This window comes from Chrysochloris asiatica, unplaced genomic scaffold (assembly GCF_000296735.1).
Source record: "Chrysochloris asiatica unplaced genomic scaffold, ChrAsi1.0 scaffold00092, whole genome shotgun sequence".
Lineage (NCBI taxonomy): Eukaryota > Metazoa > Chordata > Mammalia > Afrosoricida > Chrysochloridae > Chrysochloris > Chrysochloris asiatica.
This window is the reverse complement of record NW_006408610.1, coordinates 1,714,646-1,733,751: the sequence shown is the minus strand read 5'-3', so window position 1 is coordinate 1,733,751 and position 19,106 is coordinate 1,714,646. Positions and strand designations below refer to the sequence as shown.

Genomic DNA, 19,106 nt, shown 5'->3' with positions numbered 1-19,106 from the left:
GAAGATATTTATTTTAAGGGATTTGCTCATGCATTTGTGGGAGCTGATAAGTAACACATGCTGTCAGACTGGAAACTCAGGAGGAGATGATGTTGTAATCTTATGTCCAAAATCTGTAGGACAGATAGGCAGACTGGAAACTCAGGCAGGAGGAATTTATGCTGCAGTCTTGAGGCTGAATTTCATCTTATTTGGGAAGCTTAAGTGTTTGCTCTTACAGCCTACAGTTAATTGGATAAGGCGTGCCCACGTTATCAATAGTAATCTCCTTTACCGAAAGTCAACTGATTGTAGATGTCAACCATATCTACTAAATACCTTCACAGCAACACCTGGATTAGTGAGATTAGCCTTTGATTAGGTTGACACATAAGACTAGCGATCACACCATGAAATACAAGTCAGCAATAGGAATGAACTACTGATAATGCCACAGCTTCAGTGATTTTGAAGGTATCATGCTAAGGGCAGTAGAGTGATATTTCAAAAGACAACATACAGCTGGAGACTTTAGACCCAGAGAGAGAGAGGGGCTGTGTGCTGATGACCCGGAGGCCGGCTTTAGGGTATACCCTTTGGTTGGTTGATGATGCATGGAAGGGATTGTAACTATGGCAATGAAATGATGTAGGATAGGATGAATGTAAAACTAATGTTCTTCATTTGTAAGCAGTTTGTCATTTCATTAAGTGCCTGGGGTGGTGCTGTAGGAAAAGTACCAGGCTGCTGATCACAAGGCAGTCGGTTTAAACCTACCAGCCACTCCTTGGAAACCTTATACAGGGTCGCTATGAGTCAGAACCGCGTTAGTAGCACTTAACAACAACAGTCATTTCATTAATTCATTTAAAAGGAAGGATTCTTTTTTTTGGACCACAGTTATTACATTATGATAGAGTTTTTTTTAAACATTTTATTTTGAAATAAAGATTCATGTTGTTGTTGTTAAGTGCCATAGAGTTGGTTTCGACTCATAGTGACCCTGTATACAGTTTCCAAGGAGCAGCTGGTGGATTTGAACCGCTGACCTGTGGTTAGCAGTCCAGTGCTGATCCACAGCGCCACACCAGGATTCATAGGAAGTTGCAAAGATAGTTCAGAAAGATTCCGTGTACTCTTTATAGAAGTCTCCCCCGTTGGTTCCACCTTACATAAACATCAACTCGAGGCAGCTGACAGTGGTACAATGTGTGCCTGTAGCTCTTGTCATTTGATCAGGTGTAGACTCATGTAACTGTCACCACGGCAGCAGAGCAGAACTATTCCATCACTACAAAAATGTCACTGCTGCTGCCTCTCTCTAGTCACACTCACTTTCCCTAAGCCCAGTAACCACTAATCTGTTCTCCATTTCGATAATTTTGACATTTGGCAACTGTTATATAAATGCAATCATATCGTCTGTAGTCTTTTTTTTTTAATGTTTTATTGTGAATTATATCCCCCATAAAATGCTCTATAATATGAAGGGGGGAAATCAAAAAGTAGAACTAGGAATCCAAAGTCATAAAGTTCCAATTAATCCTGTGGATACTTCTCAGGAGAATATTGAGCGATCTTCTGGACTGTCCCCTACCTTCTAGGAGGACCTTCAACCAGTCTGACTGATAGAAGAAACTTCAGGCCGTCTTTGCATAGCGACTCTTGTATTCATTCAACAGACATTTTCATGGGAAAAATAGTTGTTGCAATAGCTTAAAAAAAAAAAAACAAAAAAAAAACCCTGTAACTTTGTGCTAACATAGGTTTAAGGGTTTTGTATGTATTTTATCTCCCTGGTCAGCGCATGGCACTGTGCAAGTACAGGGGATACAAAGAAGGGTATAGTAAAAGCCCTGTCTTCGGTGACTCGCCACCAAGCAGGACAGGTACATATAAACAGACAGATGTAGCAATGTACCAGGTGCTTTATGGGCATATGATTAAAAGACTTTGGCATGGCTCTTCCCTAACTGGAAAAGGGAAGGGTAGGTGTCCTTTGAACTGAGTGTCATTGGAGAAATAGGATACATAATGCCAGGAAACAACCCAGAAGGAAAAAAATTCCAGGCAAAGAAAGTAGCATGTGCAAAGATACACTTACCTCCTCTAGTGGGAAGGGGGAAAAGTCATAGATTTTAAAGTTAAAGGGATAGTCAAGATATTTTGTCCAACATCTTTGCTTTACTAAAAACAAAATGGATGCTTTGGGAAGCATATGTTCTTGCCCTAAATCACTCAGCAATTACAGTGTCACTTTAAATATTCTTCCAGATTGGTTATGTTGTTGTTAGATGCCATCGAGTCGGTATCAAATCACAGCGAACTTTTGCACAGCAGAACAAAACACTGCCCAGTCCTGGGCCAACCTCACTATCATTGCCACACTTAAGCTCATTGATGCTGCCACTTTGCCAGTCCATCTCTCTGGGGATCTTCCTCTTTTTCTCAGACCCTCCACTTTACCCTTCACCCTACCAAACATGATATCCTTCTCCAGCAACTGGTCCCTCCAGACAATATGTCCGAAGTATGAGAGACGAAGTTTGGCCGTGCTGGCTTCCAGTGAGCACTCTGGCTGCACTTCTTCCAACACAGATCTGTTGGTTCTATGAGCAGCCCATGGCACTTTCAATAGTCTCCTCCAACACCATAACTCAAAAGCATCAATTCTTCTGCGGTCTTCCTTATTCACTATCCAGCTTTTGCATGCATATGAGGTTATTGAAAATACCATGGCTTGGGTCAGGCGCACCTTAGTCTAGCTGACATCTTTGCGCTTCAACACTTCAAAAGGTCTTGTGCAGCAGATTTGCCTAATGCAATATGTTGTTTGAGTTCTTGACTGCTGCTTCCGTGAGTGTTGGTAATTGATCCAAGAAGAATGAAGTCCTTGACAACTTCAATCTTTTCTCCATTGATAAGAATGTTGTTTAGTGGTCTAGTGGTAATGATTTTTGTTTTCTTTACGTTGAGACACAATCCATACCAAAGGCTGTCCTCTTTGATCTTCATCAGTAAATATTTTAAGTCTCCTTCACTTTTAGCAAGCAAAGTTGTATCCTCTGTATAGTGCAGGTTGTTAATGAGACTTCCTCCAATCCCGATGCCAGCTTCTTGGATTATTTGCTCAGCATACAGGTTGAATAAGTATGGTGAAAGAATACAACCCTGTCGCACACCTTTCTTAATTTTAAACCATTCAGTGTTTCCATGTTCTATTCGAACAACTCCTTCTTGGTCCAGGTACAGTTTCCTCATGAGCACAATTACGTGTTCTGGAATACTCACACTTCGCAGTGTTGTCCATGTCATGATCCACACAATTGAAAGCCTTTGCATAGTCAATATCTTTCTGATATTCTCTGCTTTCAGCCAAGATCCATCAGACATCAGCAGTGATATCCCTCGTTCCATGGCCTCTTCTGATTCTGGCTCGAACCTCTGAAAGTTCTCTTTCAATGTATACTTGTAGCCGTTTTATTACTTGTAGTAAAACTTTACTCGCATGGGATATCAAAGATATCGTCCAATGATTTCCACATTTCATTGAGTCACCACTCTTTGTAATGGTCACAAATATGGATCTCTTCCAGTCAGTTGTCCAGATAGTTGTCTTCCAAATTTTTTGCCATAAGATGAGTGAGTGCCTCCTCTGCCCCCTCGTTTTCTTGAAAGACTTCAAATTTTTATTCCATCAATTCCTGGAGCCTTGTTCTTTGCCAATTCCTTCAGTGCACTTTGGACTACCTCCTTCAGTATCATTGGCTCTTAAACATATTCTACTTCTTGAAACGGTTGAACATGAACAATTCCCTTTTGGTACAGTGACTGTCTATATTCCTTCCATCTTCTTTTGATGCTTTGTGTATCATTCAATAATTTGCCCAGAAATCCTTCAATAATGAAAGTTGAGGGTTTAATTTTTTTCTTCAGTTCCCCTAGCTTGAGAACTGCTGAGCATGTTCTTCCTTTTTGGTTTTCTGACTCCAGATATTTGCACATTTTGTTGTAATATGTGGCTTTTATGTTCTCGAGCTGATCTTTGAAATTTTCTGTTCAGCTCTTGGACCTCCTCATTTCTTCCATTTGCTTTAGCATCTCTACATTGGAGAGCAAGTTTCAGTGTCTCTTCTGACATCCATTTTGACCTTTTCCTTCTTTCTTGTCTTCTTAATGACTTTTTGCTTTCTTCACGTATGATGTTCTTGATGTCATCCCACAACTCTTCTGAACTTTGGTCTTTAGTGTTTAATGTATCAGATCTGTTCTTCAGATGATCTCTAAATTCAGGTAGGATATATTCAGGGTCATATTTTGGCTCTCATGAACTTGTTTTAATTTTCTTCAGCTTCAGTTTGAATTTGTATATGAGCCATTGGTGGTCTGTTCCACAATATGCTCCTGGCCTTGTTTTGACTGATGATATGGAGCTTTTATGTCGTCTCTTTCTGCAGATGTAGTCAATTTGATTTCTTTGTATTCCTTCTGGCAAGGTCCATGTGTATAGTCATCTCTTATGCTGTCTAAAGAAGGTATTTGAAATGAACAAATCATTGATTTTGCAGAATTCTGTCTATTGCCAAGGCCATATTTTCCAACTACTAATGCGTCCTCTTTGCTTCCTACCTTTGCATTCCAGTCACCGGTAATGATCACTACATCTTGGTTGCATGTTTGATCAGTTTCAGATTAAAGAAGTTGGTAGAATTCTTCTTATATAGACCAAAATGTACTTTGGTTAGATATTACCCTAGGTCCTTCAAGAGGGAATGTTCCTCATCACATTTCTCTTGTTTATAAATTTGCTTTGTTTCCAAGTTAAAATGTAGTCAGAGCCCATTTCTATTTCTCTTTAAAATTCTTTATTATGAAAATGTCCTAAGAACTCAGAAAACTTTGTAGTAACATAAGAAACACCTGTGATCTCACCACCAAGAATTAACTGACTGTTAACATGTCATTCTTGCTAAAAGAAACAAAACAATTTAGAAACTATTGAAATCCTCTTTGTACCACTCTCCAATCTCATTTTCATTCTTCCTTCTCCAAAGAAAATGCTCAATGAGACTGGTGAATATATATTCTTACAGTGAATGCAAGTATTTTATGTATGTAGGAACATCAGACGTTTTGTGGGGAAATTCCATTATCTTGTAATACCATTTTTTTCACAGTCTTTTTGAAGGCTCCTCATATGTTTGTGTACATAAACAAAGTGTAGTGTGACTGGTACCATATATGTACATTTTGCATCTTTTTTGATATGTTATAATCATTGGAATCTATTTTTTTCACATGAACTCATGAAAGAATGAGTGAGATGCTCTAGGCAGTAGTGGAGGTTTGCTGCTGTGTTGTGGCTTTGTTCTCTTATGCTGTGCTCTTCCTGCTTCAAGTACCACTATCCTAAGTGTCTGCATTGTGTTTGGGGAGAACACATTTGGAGATTTCCAAGTGTATCCCTTTAAACTCTTTGTTGGAAAGCACTTACTTCTCTAGCTTACATCTGCTCTAACATTAGATTTTAAAAATTCTTCACATTTGATAGCAGAGTAACTGACCAAGAAGTAAATACCTCATTTGTTAGAAATTCTTCCGGCACACATGAAGAGCCAGTAAGATGACATTGCTGTATACTCAGCAGGCTGTCGTGCTGTGTGGGAAGAGTCAACCTCGGAAAACACCATGGTGAGGTAGCCCAGGAAGAAGATGTTTATCTGGACTTTGAGAAGAACTTAGAGACTGCCTCACCAAGGTTTTGGCCTTGAGGTGAGGGATGAGGGAGGGAAAAGGGATTTGCAACAATTATAAAGATAGGATTACCGTGGGTAAAGAGAGTCCAGCTTTACCCATCATGACAACTGTAATTAGCAGTACACGTTTTAAATTAATGGACTATCACTAGACATGTGAGGTGACTGAACAGCATAATAAATGTAAATAGCCCCCTTGCTTCTGTTATGAGAAGGGAAATTCACCCACTGCTTGTGTTTAATAGCAAAAGACTGGAAGTCTGCAAAATGCTTATAATAGAATCAGTTATGCTTTATCCCACTGATACTTCAATTCTATACATATTGACCTCACAGAATAGCAACAGAATAATCGAGAGGGAAATTAGCATGATAGTTCGGGCTAAGGTTAATAATTCTGGTCCACAGTCACAAGAAAGCTTATCTTGAAATGCCAAATTGTAAAAATGAAAGGAAACTCATTCTTCTTGGAGTCAGGCCCAGCTTGTATTTCCTTCCATTGGTTTGGCATGTAGAAAGGAAGGAAAACACAAAGCCTTTGGGTGCTATAACACATTCTAGTGATATATTATAGGTCATTGTATACCTAGTGTTAAAGCACAGGTATGTTACATGTGAGGAATGTTTAAAGGGAAACAAGACACAGATGCTTAATTTAGATATAAAAGGTAGAAATGCACCCTTATTTCCTGATGGACTTCTGATCTAGTGTTTCTTCTGCACCCCACTGCCCAACTGTAAGAACAGAAAAGCACCAGGACTCTGTGCACTTTCCCAAGATCCTCAGGCACATGTCCAAGTCCAAACAACAAGTTCCCAGTGACAGTGAGATACCACTCCACACCCACCAGGATGGCTGTAATGAAAAGCAACAGAAAATAACAAAGATTGGTGACAATGTTGAAAAATTGGAACCCATATACATTGCTGGTAGGAATGTAAAATGGTTCAGCCACTGTGAAATAGAGTTTGGCAATTACTCAAAAAGCTAAACAATGGATTTATCATATGAAGCAGCAATTCAATTCCACTTCCGAGGGATATTCCTAAAATATTCATTTAGGTGATTGCTATCTGACTTATGGACAAGTTGCCCTTTCACGTGATGTAAATTTGTTTTTACTTCAAAATGATTACGCCAGCCCCTAAACACACACAGCTTACTATCAGGTCAATGTCGACTCACAGTGATGTCATGGGACACAGCAGAACTGAAAGTTTTCAAGTCTATACATCTTTGTTTTGCAAAGCAGCTGATGGGTTTGAGCCAGTAACTTCCCAGTTAGCAGCCCAACACTTAACCCACTGTGCCACCAGGGATTCTTGAACCGATATGTGAAAGTGATTGTGATGAAGCATTTGCTGTGAACCAACCCTGCTTGCAACAATCACGTCACCTTCACCACAATCACCTTCACTTGCCTTTTCTCCCACTAAACTAAAGCAAGGCTAAGTGAAAACTGCACCTGTTTCAACGCACCTACAAATTCCATTTAAAGACACAATCAGGAAGGGACCTTATTTATAATCTGAGGACTGCCTGCCTGTACAAGTCCTCGAACACATGCATGTCATAACAGCACCTTCTCAGTAGTCAAAGGTAAAAAGCACACGTCCGCCAGCTGCCCGTGGATACATGGATAAACAGATTGTGAGCTATGTTGTTCTTTGAGTCAGCGTTGTTCGTTAGCTTTGCGTCTACTCCACCTCATAGCAACTTCATGCATGGTATTTTGAGTATCTTCTGACCTAGGGAGCTTATCTTCCAGCACGGTATCAGATGTTATTCTAAGAAATATCAGACATTAAAGTGATTGCAATAATATACACAAAACTTTGTGCCCATGGAAACTTAAAGGAGATGGAAACATTTACTGAAAGACTCAAAACTACCAAAGCTCACTCAAGAAAATAACCGATAACTGAACATTTCAGACCTATATGTGTTAAAGAAATTAAATTTGGAATGAAAAACGTAGCCTTGAGGAGTTCATATATGAGCAGTAACCAAACAGAGGTAAGTGGTGCCTGGGGAGCCTGGAGGAGGGAGCAGCTAATACCTGTACTCTTCCTGAATAGGCTTCCCTTGCCTTACCACTGAGCTCTGAGTGCAGAAGGCAACTACTACAAAGCCGAAGTGTTCTGAGCACTAGAGAATGTTAATTGATCCACTGTCCCTTTGAGGACTTCAAGAAATTGTTGTTAATTTGATAGCCAGCTAAAATCCAATATGAGATCTCTGCCATCTGTACCACCACTTGAGTCTGTGATAATTACCTCAAAGAAGAGACAAAGTGAAAAAACCTGTTGTAGTTTCCTTATAGTCTTCCTTTTAGCTGTCATGTGATCTACTTACAGTCTTTCTCTTGTCTCTAGTTGCTGGCCATTCTGTATAGTTCGTATCACACCAGGAAAGCAGCCAAGGAATTTATTCAAAGACTACCAAGTCACTGTGCGAATGGAAGTTTTCTGTTTTGTTTTGTTTTTTCCAGTCTCCACACTACTCCATGAACATGGAAAAGAAATTGGAGTTACATGTAATCACTTTTGCCAACCTTCTGTGGCTTTCTAATGCACATTCTCAGCTCTCTTTGAAGGATTATTCATTGCAACTTGTACTCACACTTTCCTTTCAGCAAGTACTACTTTTATTCCCCCCAAGTCTTCTATCACATAGCAAAAGCGTTGGTGGAAATTACTTTCCATAAAAAGAACTGTGCCACCTACTCTTCAAATACCACTGATTAAGAAGATCATTGATTGATTTTTCCTGGGGAATAAATTAGGCTTTCCCCTGAGTGTGGAAATAAATAAATAATGGGATGTAAAGAATGAAGATGGCTGTGTGTTGTGAGGAAAATGTTTATTCAGTTGTCATAGAAACATAGCATGTAGGCATTCAAAACAGGAGCTTATGATATCTCTGTATTTGCCAAATATAAATCAGATATGAGTTGCATTCATTCTTTTTTCTTGGCCCAAATTTAGTCTGACACTTGTGGTTATGTAAAATATGTTCCTGCTTTAGAATATTTGCTTAATATTTGCAGGAAATGGGCAATACAAGAGGCCGCCATGTTTTGAAATGATATTTGAAACATACAAAAGGGTGACGGAGGTGGGGTGGGGGGTAGGATTGTTCTTTAGCAAATGATTCCTAAAAACCACAGAGTACTGGCAACTGGGCTTTCCTGTGACTTTCTTACTTAACAAGAGGCAAATCATTTTGTAATTGAAATTACAATGTTGGACATAATTGCCCTAAGTAATTGTTGTCAGTGACATCATGCTGAAAATAGCTTATTTTAGTGATGTATGTGATTTCATTTCACAAGTGGAGTAAGATACAACACTATGCTTTACTGTCAGAAGATAGCAGTTAACCTTCAGTTTTATACTTTATAAGTGAGGAGGCATATATGCCTCTAGAAATCTAGAGAGGGCATATAAGAATTTTGAGAATATGGAGAATTTGACAAAATTTTCTAGAGCTTGAACTTTTTTTAAGCAACTCATTTCAAAAATAATACATACAATAGCCTGTAGCTATTGTCTTTTAATAGACACACAAAGTAGAGCAGTAGGAAGATCTACAAATGATTAGAATAAACTCCATTCATGGGAAATGGGGTGTTAGCCACTTAACTCTAATACCTCATCCTTTGTTTGATACCAACTTCGGTACTGTTACATTGCCATCAATTTGTCATTTTGTGTATTTTACCTGCTCTTGGATTTCCTCTAGGACATATTATGCACTTTGTGAGCAGATAGCCTAGAGGCTTAATGCCTTATTAAAGCAGTTAGTGTGTGTATGGTTCAATAAATGTAAGAGTAATTCAGTGGGACCAAATAGCTGTACAGATGGAGCAGAATGAGGAAGGGGGGTAATCAGGGATTTTCAGAGGAAGTAATTTTAAAGTGAAATTTTTAAAGTAAAAGACCTTTCTCTGTAGATGGTAAGTCAAAATATATTGTTAGAAAATCATAGAAACCTTAATTAAACAAAAGCATCAATTTAGAAAAAAAAATTAAGATCCTTAAAGAAAAAAAAGCAAAGCTATTATTTTTCAACCTATCCTCCATCTAGTTCTATATACTTCTGGAGGTGGTCTTCCCATCCCTAACCCTTCCCCAAAGCGTTCTGCATTCTTTCATTTATGCCAGGTGAAAATGTCACTTTTGGCATCCTACAGGGACAGTGTTTGAGTCCATGTTGCAGGCACTGTGTTATTCCATCTTGTTGAGGACCTTCCTCTTTTTTCCTGAGCCTGTATTTTACCAAGCATGATGTCCTTTTCCAGAACATTATGCCTATCTAAATAAAATGTCCAAAGTACATGAGACAAGGTCTTGCCACCCTTGTTTTCAAGGAGTACTTCTAAGACAGACTAGTTTGTTCTTCTGGCAGTCCATGGTCATTTCAATATTCTTTTTCAACACCATGTGACTCAAATGCATCAGTTGTTCAGCCTTCCTTATTCCTTGTCCATCTTCCACATGCAGATGAGACAATTGAAAATACTATAACTTGGGTGACATCTTTCCTCTTTATTTTTTTAAAGAGGTCTTTTGCAGCATATTTGCCCAGGTCATTGTTTGATTTTTTTTTTTTTTTTTATGTTTATTGTGAATTATATGATAGTTTACGTGGAAGAACATTAGCTTTACATTCATTCTATCGTGTATTATTTCATTTCCATGGTTATGGCCCACTCCATGCATCACCAACCAACCAAAGGATATACCCTGCAAGCCTGCCCCCCAGTTGTCAGCACACAACCCCTTTCCCTCTCTGGGTCCAGAGCCCCCAGCTGCTCCATCTCTCCACGTCATTGTCTCTGCCTCCATCTCTGGCATCACTGCTTCTCTAGGTAGGGTCCTGCTCTCCGCTCTTCTCCCTTAATGGTTCCAGGGACCTCTGCACCTGGATTGCAAAGTCAATCACTCCCCTCCTTTGGCTACAAAACGTCCACCTTTACATTTCCAACCCTCACAGTCAGTCCTGATAACAATTATTCATCATTGTACCATAAGGGACCTATCCCCATCTCCTCTTATTAGCCCTGTCCAGACTGATTGGATACTATTCAGTGGAGATTCTACCTTCCTCTTGCCCTCTGGATCTAGGCTCCCTCTTGAAAGCTTGTAAGCCAGTTACTTCTTGCCTTTGTAGCCCTCCCCCCTCCCCTCACTTTGGGTAGCCAATGTCCAAGTTGCCCATCCCTGTCTACTCTGTGTATAGAGGAGGTAGGAATGATCCTCGCTGTAAAGATTTGTTCCTTCTTGAGCTACTGCATCCATAGGTGTAGGTCACGTTCATCAAATTGTGTCAGATTATTCTTTTTATCCCCCCCTCTTTTTACTTCTTCTAGTTGAGCTCTGATCATCCAGTCATTGAAGCCAGCCAGGTCAAGTGGGTATTATCTTCAAGTGTGGGTGTTCTTATACATATGCCCTCTCTTATCAGCTAGATGCTTCACTCTTCACTCTAGTCCTCTGTGGCTATGTTACTGATTCTGGGCCCAAGAGTCCTCAGGTCTTGCCACAATGCTGGCCAACCAAGTCTCCACATGGGTTCACATTGTAGGGCTTAGCTCGCAACTTCATTGCTGTTTTTCCCTCACTTCCCCTTATCGGTGACCAACGTGGTCACCAATCAGAGTGCATGTATGCTTGTGTATTCCTACTGAGTCTTAGTCTTGGAAGGGTGTTTGCTCAGAGAGGACCCGACCACTTGCTTTGATGTCTCCTGGGCGAGCAACTTGCTTGTTCTTGTAGTAATCAGTCGGACTGCCATTATTGTTTTGTATTTTTCCTGTTGGTCTTTCTTTCAAGAAGTATCTTCTGTTCTTCTAGTCGCTCCAGGTTGGTCTACTTGTCCTTTCCAGTGGAAATTTCCCACCTTGGAAGAATTTGGCTGAGGTTCAGGATTCCACCTATGGTCTTATGTAATGCAGAGGCTCCACAGGAAGCCTCCCTCTCTGGACACTTTATAGCACCATTTTAGGTATTCCAATCAGTTATAGGCAGAAGATAGTCATTGTTTGATTTTTTGACTGCTGCTTCTAGTTGCATTGATTGTGGATCCAAGTAAAATGAAATACTTGAGAACTTCAGTCTTTTCTCCATGGTTTGGATTGGATCTTTTAAAAAAGTCTTAAAGACATGTATACCTTAGATTCAACATAAAGATATCTGAGGATTGGTAGTAGGAGGATTTTCAGTAAAGTACATCTATTTGAGAGAAATACTGTCAACAACTTTAGTACCACGTTTAACAGAATGGGTGGTAATTAATTGTAAGTTCTCTTCCTGGTGACGCTGTGGGTTAGTTGTTGGGTTACTGCTCTTGCAAAGATTTACAGTCTCAGAAACCTGTCCAGAATCAGCTCAATGGCAGTGGATTTGGTTTTTGTTGGTTTCTCTTCCTTTGATGCATAACAAGCACCTGAACTACCTTTTTAAAATAAAGATGTTTGGGCCTCATCTCAGATCTACTGATCTAGGATCTATGAAGATGTAATCCATGCATCTATATTTTGGAGATGATCTCACATGATTGTGTCAGCCATTAATGCTTGAGAATTACTATAATATAGAATTAATAGAAACAGGCTTTGGAGTTAAATAGACTTGAGTCCAGGTCTGCCATAGTCTAGGTTTATGACCTAGGTCTTTAACTAAGGTAATCTCTCTGAACTTCAATTCCCTTGACAATAAAATAGAAATAGTAATATTTTATAACATAGTTGATAAGAATAAAAAAGACTATAGATGAAACTATTTGGCGCACCGTAAGTGGTAGCTATTCTTGTTATTCTAGTAGAATTATCCTCAGTTTTCATCTGGACTTACACAGAATGAAGTGCTTCTTTAAATAGCTCTTTTCTGAATCCAAAAGAAAATTTATATAGAACATCCTCAAGCTATTTTTTAATTAGACAGATTTACTTTGGTCTTTTAACATTCCTGCAACTTTGTATTTGGACGACTCAGAAAATACAGGGCATTTTGGTTTTCCATTTCCTTAGCATTCTCTGGAATAGATAATTATTGCTAGATCCAGTTTTCAAGTTATTCATTGTCTTATTTTAAGAACAGTCTTATTGGTATATCATGAACAGACGTTTGTGAGTTTCAAAACCATAGAACACAGTGGGGTTTTGTCAATGAAAGAACATATGAATACCTTAAGTGGCAATTCCATCATCACATGTGAGTATGGCCTATCGCTACAGATTTGTAAAGGATAATGTTTCAGGTTTCTTTTGAAACGGCTCAGATCAAAGAGAGGTTTTCTTTTTCTTGCAATTATCTTTAGAATTTTTAACCAACTGCGTAATGGAGAAAAGACACAAGAGAAAAGAGAGATTGTTCTGTTCTTGGTAACATCACCTACATGTTTTTTGATTTTCCATTGCTGCAAACTTGACAGAATGAAAAAGGATTAATTAAATACTTTGAATATTCAATTTACATGAACTTTGCCTAACATTCAACAAAGATGTGGCTGACTGCCTTCTCTCATGAAATGCATGTTCAGTGAAGGGGCTGTACCTTCATCTGCTTTGTTGGTTTAGTCCATGGCTTCAAACTGGTTAGTTCCAGTTCTACCCCCTGCTGAGAATTTGCCTCTCTATTCAAGAGCTACTGATAGGTCCCCAGGTGATCAATATATATACATAAGCCTCATCTAAAGATCTTGTTAAAAAAATGTAGATTTTTGATTCAGTGTATCTGGGGTGGAGATGCAAATTTTCAGCAGGAGATCAAACTGTAATGAACTAGGTTCAAAGCCCTGGCTTAATCATACATAGAAAGCTGTGTTAAATGTGGTTCCAAACTTAAACATTGCAAATGCTGGAGATTACCTAACACCACGGTTGATGCAGCCTTTCGACTTTTATGTATTGGATTACCTTTAACATAGCAGGAATAGCCTTCCATTATGTCTAAATATATTATGTCTATGTTTGGTAGTCCTCTATTCAGAATGCACCATTGCCTATTTCTAGACTAGAACATCATAAAGGAAAATTGAATGCTGCTTCTATTTTTAGATAAAGAAATGCAGAAACTACAGGAGATAAATAGAAGAAAAAAATTCTAACCACTTCGTATCTGTAGATATGGTTGACATCAAACAGTTGGAATCTTGGCATTTTATAGTTTACCTAAACAACTATTCTAATTAAGTTATTCAGTCCATGAAATATATTATGGTCTACTAGGAGTCCTGGTCAGTGCTGCAGGATAAGCACTGGACTGCTAATTGCAAGGTTGGTGGTTCAAACCCACCAGCCACTCCTCAAAAACCTTATTAAAGGGTCACTATGAGTCGAAACTGACTGGAAGGCACTTAACAACAACAACATGTATAAGGCTCTGTGTGAGCATGCAACAAAAGTAGATGCACACAGAGAATAATGTAGTTGAGAAAATATCCAGAGACCCATACAATATAATTGCAAGGTAACATGTACACATCAAATTCTTAACCAAGGCCATGTAGTATAACACACACAAACTCTGAGAGTCCTATTGTCTGGGCTTAGATCCCAACCAACCCTACTAATTGTGTGACCTAGGGAAGTTACCTAAAAATGCTTCAGTTTTCGTATCTGTAGAGATAATCATAGATTTGATGTGTCTGCAGCGTTTTGGACACAAGCTACAAATTTTGGGATGAATAATATTGACAGCCCTGGTGTAGCCCTGTGGGTTAGTGCGCTGGACTACAAAGTTAGTTTGAACAGCGAGGTTGACAGTTCAAGCTCACCAGCTGCTCCTCAGAAACCCTACATAAGGTCACTATGGGTTGGAACCAACTCAACGACACTTAACAACAACAATGCTGAGAAACAAGGAGCCACTATAAATTTTGGAACAGGCACGTTATAGGATGAAAATAATTGAGGACCATTATATAGATGCATGGTAGAGACTAGAGATAAAGACACCAATTGGGAGACTTGCCAGAGCAATCTAGATGTGATAGGTACAGCTGTGGAAATGAAGAGAAGGCCAAGACCAAAATCACTGTGGGGGGAACAAATCATCCAGATTTCATGATGGATGAAATGTCAGGGGTTTTTTGGGGTGTTTTTTTTTAACACCCCTCTCTCTCCAAATGCATAATTCAGCAAAATCTTAGAAAATGTGGTGTAGTAGCTCCGTGGAAATCTCCTGTAAGAACTTTCAGCTATTATAAACTCTAGGGACTCCAGCTGGTACTGTGTGTATTCACATCCAGCTTCCTTTGCCTCTTTCTTCACTCTAGCCCTGCAGGAAATATTGGCCTATCCCTGTAGGAAATATCTCTATAGGAGCTGCTTACTGAACTGAATGCCTTTGTTTAAAACTAATTGACCTTTCTCAAACAGCATTTTTTACTGCATACTCAAATTAGGCAGACTTTAACCATCTGATAGTCAGAGACAAATCAGTCCTCTTCAGCAAGGTCCATAGTCTTGGTGAAAGAGAAAGTAAAGCACACAAGTAAGACACCAGTGGACAAAAGATTAGTGTGTTAGTTAGGTAAAAACGAGACAGGAAATTTTTATTCTAATGTGAACATCCAATTGAATTGCATCATCGATCCTTTTCCTGCATTAAGGTATTAACTGGGTGACCTAATTTTTTTTATATAGTATAATATGAGAATGCTAAATTTATAGGATTATAAAGTAGAAAAGGAAGGGGCTCTGGTAGCGTAGTGGTTAAGAATTGGACTGCGAACCTCAGGGTCAGCAGTTCGAAACTTCCAGCAGCTCCACAAGAGAAAGATGAGGCTTTCTGCTCCCGTAAAGATTTGCAGCCTTGGAAACCCTCTACAGGGTCACTATGAGTCAGAACTGACTCCACAACACATAATAACAACAACAAAGTAGAAGAGGAGTGCTGGTGTGGCGCTGTGGGCTAATGTGCCAGACTGCAAAGCTGTTTGAACTTCAAGGACGGTTCAAGATCACCACTCACTCCTGAGAAACCCTATACAGGGTCGCTGTGGGTTGGAACCAACTTGACAGCACTTCACAACAACAAAGTAGAAGAATCTATAGTTTAAAACCAGATAGTTGTTCTTTGATTAGAGAAATTTTTGAAGTTAAAGTAGATGTAAATGCGCTTCATTTCTTTAAGTATTTCAAGGATTTTGGCTTTTTAAAATATATATATATATAATGAATGATGAATAATGGCCCTGACAACAGATAGGAAGAGGACCAAAGTCGGTTTGAGAGCACGCCCTTGGAAAAACAAAGAAGCATGTTGGTGGTGGTGGGAAATGTTATCCAGTCGATTCCGACACATAGAGACCTTGTGGAGGGTTTCCAAAGAGGGTTTGAACTGCCAACCTTGCATTTAGCAGTTCAGTGCCTATCCTACAGCACCACATCAGGACTCAAAAACAAATGTGTTGTTGTTAAGTGCTGCTGAGTTGGTTCCATATCATAGCCACTCTGTAAAGGGTTTCCAAGGAGTGAATGGTGATTTTAAACCACCAACCTTGTGGTTCAAACTGACCTTGTGGTGGAGTACTTACCTTATAGTGCCACACCAGGACTCCCCACCTCCCCATCCCCCACCCCCCACACAATTTATATATGTTTATGTAGATATAAATAAAGACATACCCAAAGAGATGGGTTTGGACTCAAGAGACTATAGTCTTCCTTGTTTCATGTGAGAGTGTTCTAAATCTAACAAATACAAACAAATAAATAAAACAAAAAATTTCTCAAGTGAGGTTGTTGTTTTCCCTTTAAAATCAGGTTAATGCCATCTGGACAGGTAATTCCAGGAGGTATTTTTTTTTAACTCTCTGGCAGAGCTCCTGTTGTTAGTAAGGAGAAACATCCATCAGTGATTTATGTTTTATGTAACAGAACAACGGTAATAATTTAATTTTATCACAAATCATTTACATAATGGATTAAATTAAGAATTCTCTCCACAGTCAGATACATTACTACTATTCGCACTACTATTAATAGTTCAGGTAAAGACTAGGAGTGTTCAAGAAGCAAATTATTTTGACTCGATCTTTTGTCTTGAGAATCATTTCCATTAGCTACTATGAGAGACCACCATTAAACTACACACACACCAAATGTAGGTTGTTGATAATATCCAGATTTGCCTCCTGTTGTTGTTAGGTGACATGAAGTTGGTTCTGATTCCGAGCAACCCCCATGGACAGCACAACGAAACCCTGCCCAGTCCTGCACCATCCTAACAACCGTTCTTGTGTCTGAGTCCACTGTTATAAACTCTGTGTCAATCCATCTCATTGAGGGTCTTCCTGTTTTTCACTGACTCTCTACCAAAATGTGATGTCCTTTTCCAAGGACTGGCCCCTCCTGATAACATGTCCAAAATATGTGAGGCACCGTTTGTTATCATATGTAAATCATAAGTGAAACCTTGAATTTGGGTACATTTGCATAAATGCATTACATTACCACAGACCATATCTTAGTGCTCGTCGTGCTGAGGTGACACTGTTAGGCATGTGCTGTTGCTTTTCTATTTAGAGTTGGATGGAAGCTATAAATAAGTGGGTTAAAGGGAAGAAAACTAAAATCTGACCAGGAGAGATTGAAAGAATGGAGTGAAGACTTCAAAGTTTGCTGCAAAAATGCTCTTACTTAGCAAATGAAGGGAAAGTACTGCTCACAATTTGCAGAATTAATCAAGTGATATTAATGCATTATAATATCTGTTGTTCCTGGAACCTTTATTGGCTAAAAGCTAATTTTCACCATTTTAGACCAGTTTTGACCATCATTTACTCAGTACTGCCTTAACTATAATTGCAATCAACACTTCTCAAGCTTTAGTATTATTTATTGTTATTGTTGAGTGCCATGAGTTGTCTCTGACTCATAGTGACCCTGTATAGGAGTTCCGAGAGTGGTTAGTGGGTTTGAACTTTCAACCTCAAGTCCAGTGTTTATTGTACAGTGCCTCATCAGGGTTCAATTTATTAATCTTTTTTTGAAATACAGATTCTGATTTCAGTGGTGTGAAGTAGGTGCCTGATACTCTGCCTGTCTATCAAGTTCACGGATGATAACAATGCTGTGGTTAGTGGACCACGTGTTCTGTAGCAAGAATCTGAATTGTCCTTCTTGCCCTGGGTGGCGCCTGTGTGTCCTCGTATTCTGTGTTTGATGTTTTGTCTGCAAATTAGCTCTATTTGCCCTTCATTTTGCAGCTTCAAGCTATTTCATAATGCATATTCATTCTATGACAAAGAAAATTGCATCTGGAAGACGTGCCCCTTTATTTATGGAAAACTCCATGCTTTGTCTCAGGACCATCATCATCGTGTGCCTGGAGGAGCCATTTGTTGCTTCTACTTGCAAAAAAATGGACTCACTGAGAGTCCCTGACTTAACTATGGAAATGGTATATGGCAAGAACATAGGTTCTGGAGCAGAACCTAGACTGTGACCTTGGTCAAGGTACTTCTTGGCCTATAAAATGAAAGTAATGTAAGGTCATTGGGACACTTAGTAATATAACATATACAGTGCACCTGGTACATTACCTGGAGTAGATTGTTATATGCTGACCAGTTGATTTCAGCTTATAGTAAACTCTATATTATAGTAGAACTGTGCATAGTGGTTCCTGTTGTTGTTGTTGTTAGGTGCCATCGAGTTGGTATCGACCCATAGCGACCTTATGCACAGCAGAACGAAACACTGCCCGATCCTGGGCCAACCTCACTACTGTTGCCACACTTAAGCCCATAGATGCTGCCACTTGGCCAATCCATCTCGCTGGGGGTCTTCCTCTTTTTCTCTGACCCTCCACCTTACCACACATGATATCCTTCTCCAGCAACTGGTCCGTCCAGACAATATGTGCGAAATATGAGAGACGAAGTTTGGCCATCTTGGCCTCCAAGGAGAGCTCTGGCTGCACTTCTTCCAACACAGATCTGTTGGTTCTTTTGGCAGCCCATGGCACTTTCAATATTCTCCTCCAACTCCATAACTCAAAGGCATCAGTTCTTTTACGGTCTTCCTTCTTCACTGTCCAGCTTTCGCATGCATATGAGGTTATTGAAAATACCATGGCTTGGGTCAGATGCACCTTAGTCCTCAAGCTGATATCTTTGCTCGTCAACACTTTAAAAAGGTCTTGTGTAGATGATCCCCATTTGACTGGACTTCAATAACTGGATAAACAGAGCTCAACCCTAAGAAGAAAGAAGAGGGAAGAAAAGTGTCATCTTATACAATTCGATAAACATGACCTACACCTATAAATGCAGTAGCTCAAAAGAGGAAACAAGTCCCTGCTGCAAGAACTATACCCACCCCCTCCACACAAAGGGTAGACAGGGATGGGCAACTT

The 19,106-nt window shown here is 39.4% G+C and overlaps 1 pseudogene; it reads left to right on the top strand.

The window, feature by feature from the left end:
• Window positions 1-14,589: 14,589 nt before the first annotated feature.
• Window positions 14,590-18,194, top strand: LOC102825122 (annotated as a pseudogene).
• The last annotated feature ends 912 nt before the right edge of the window (window positions 18,195-19,106 follow it).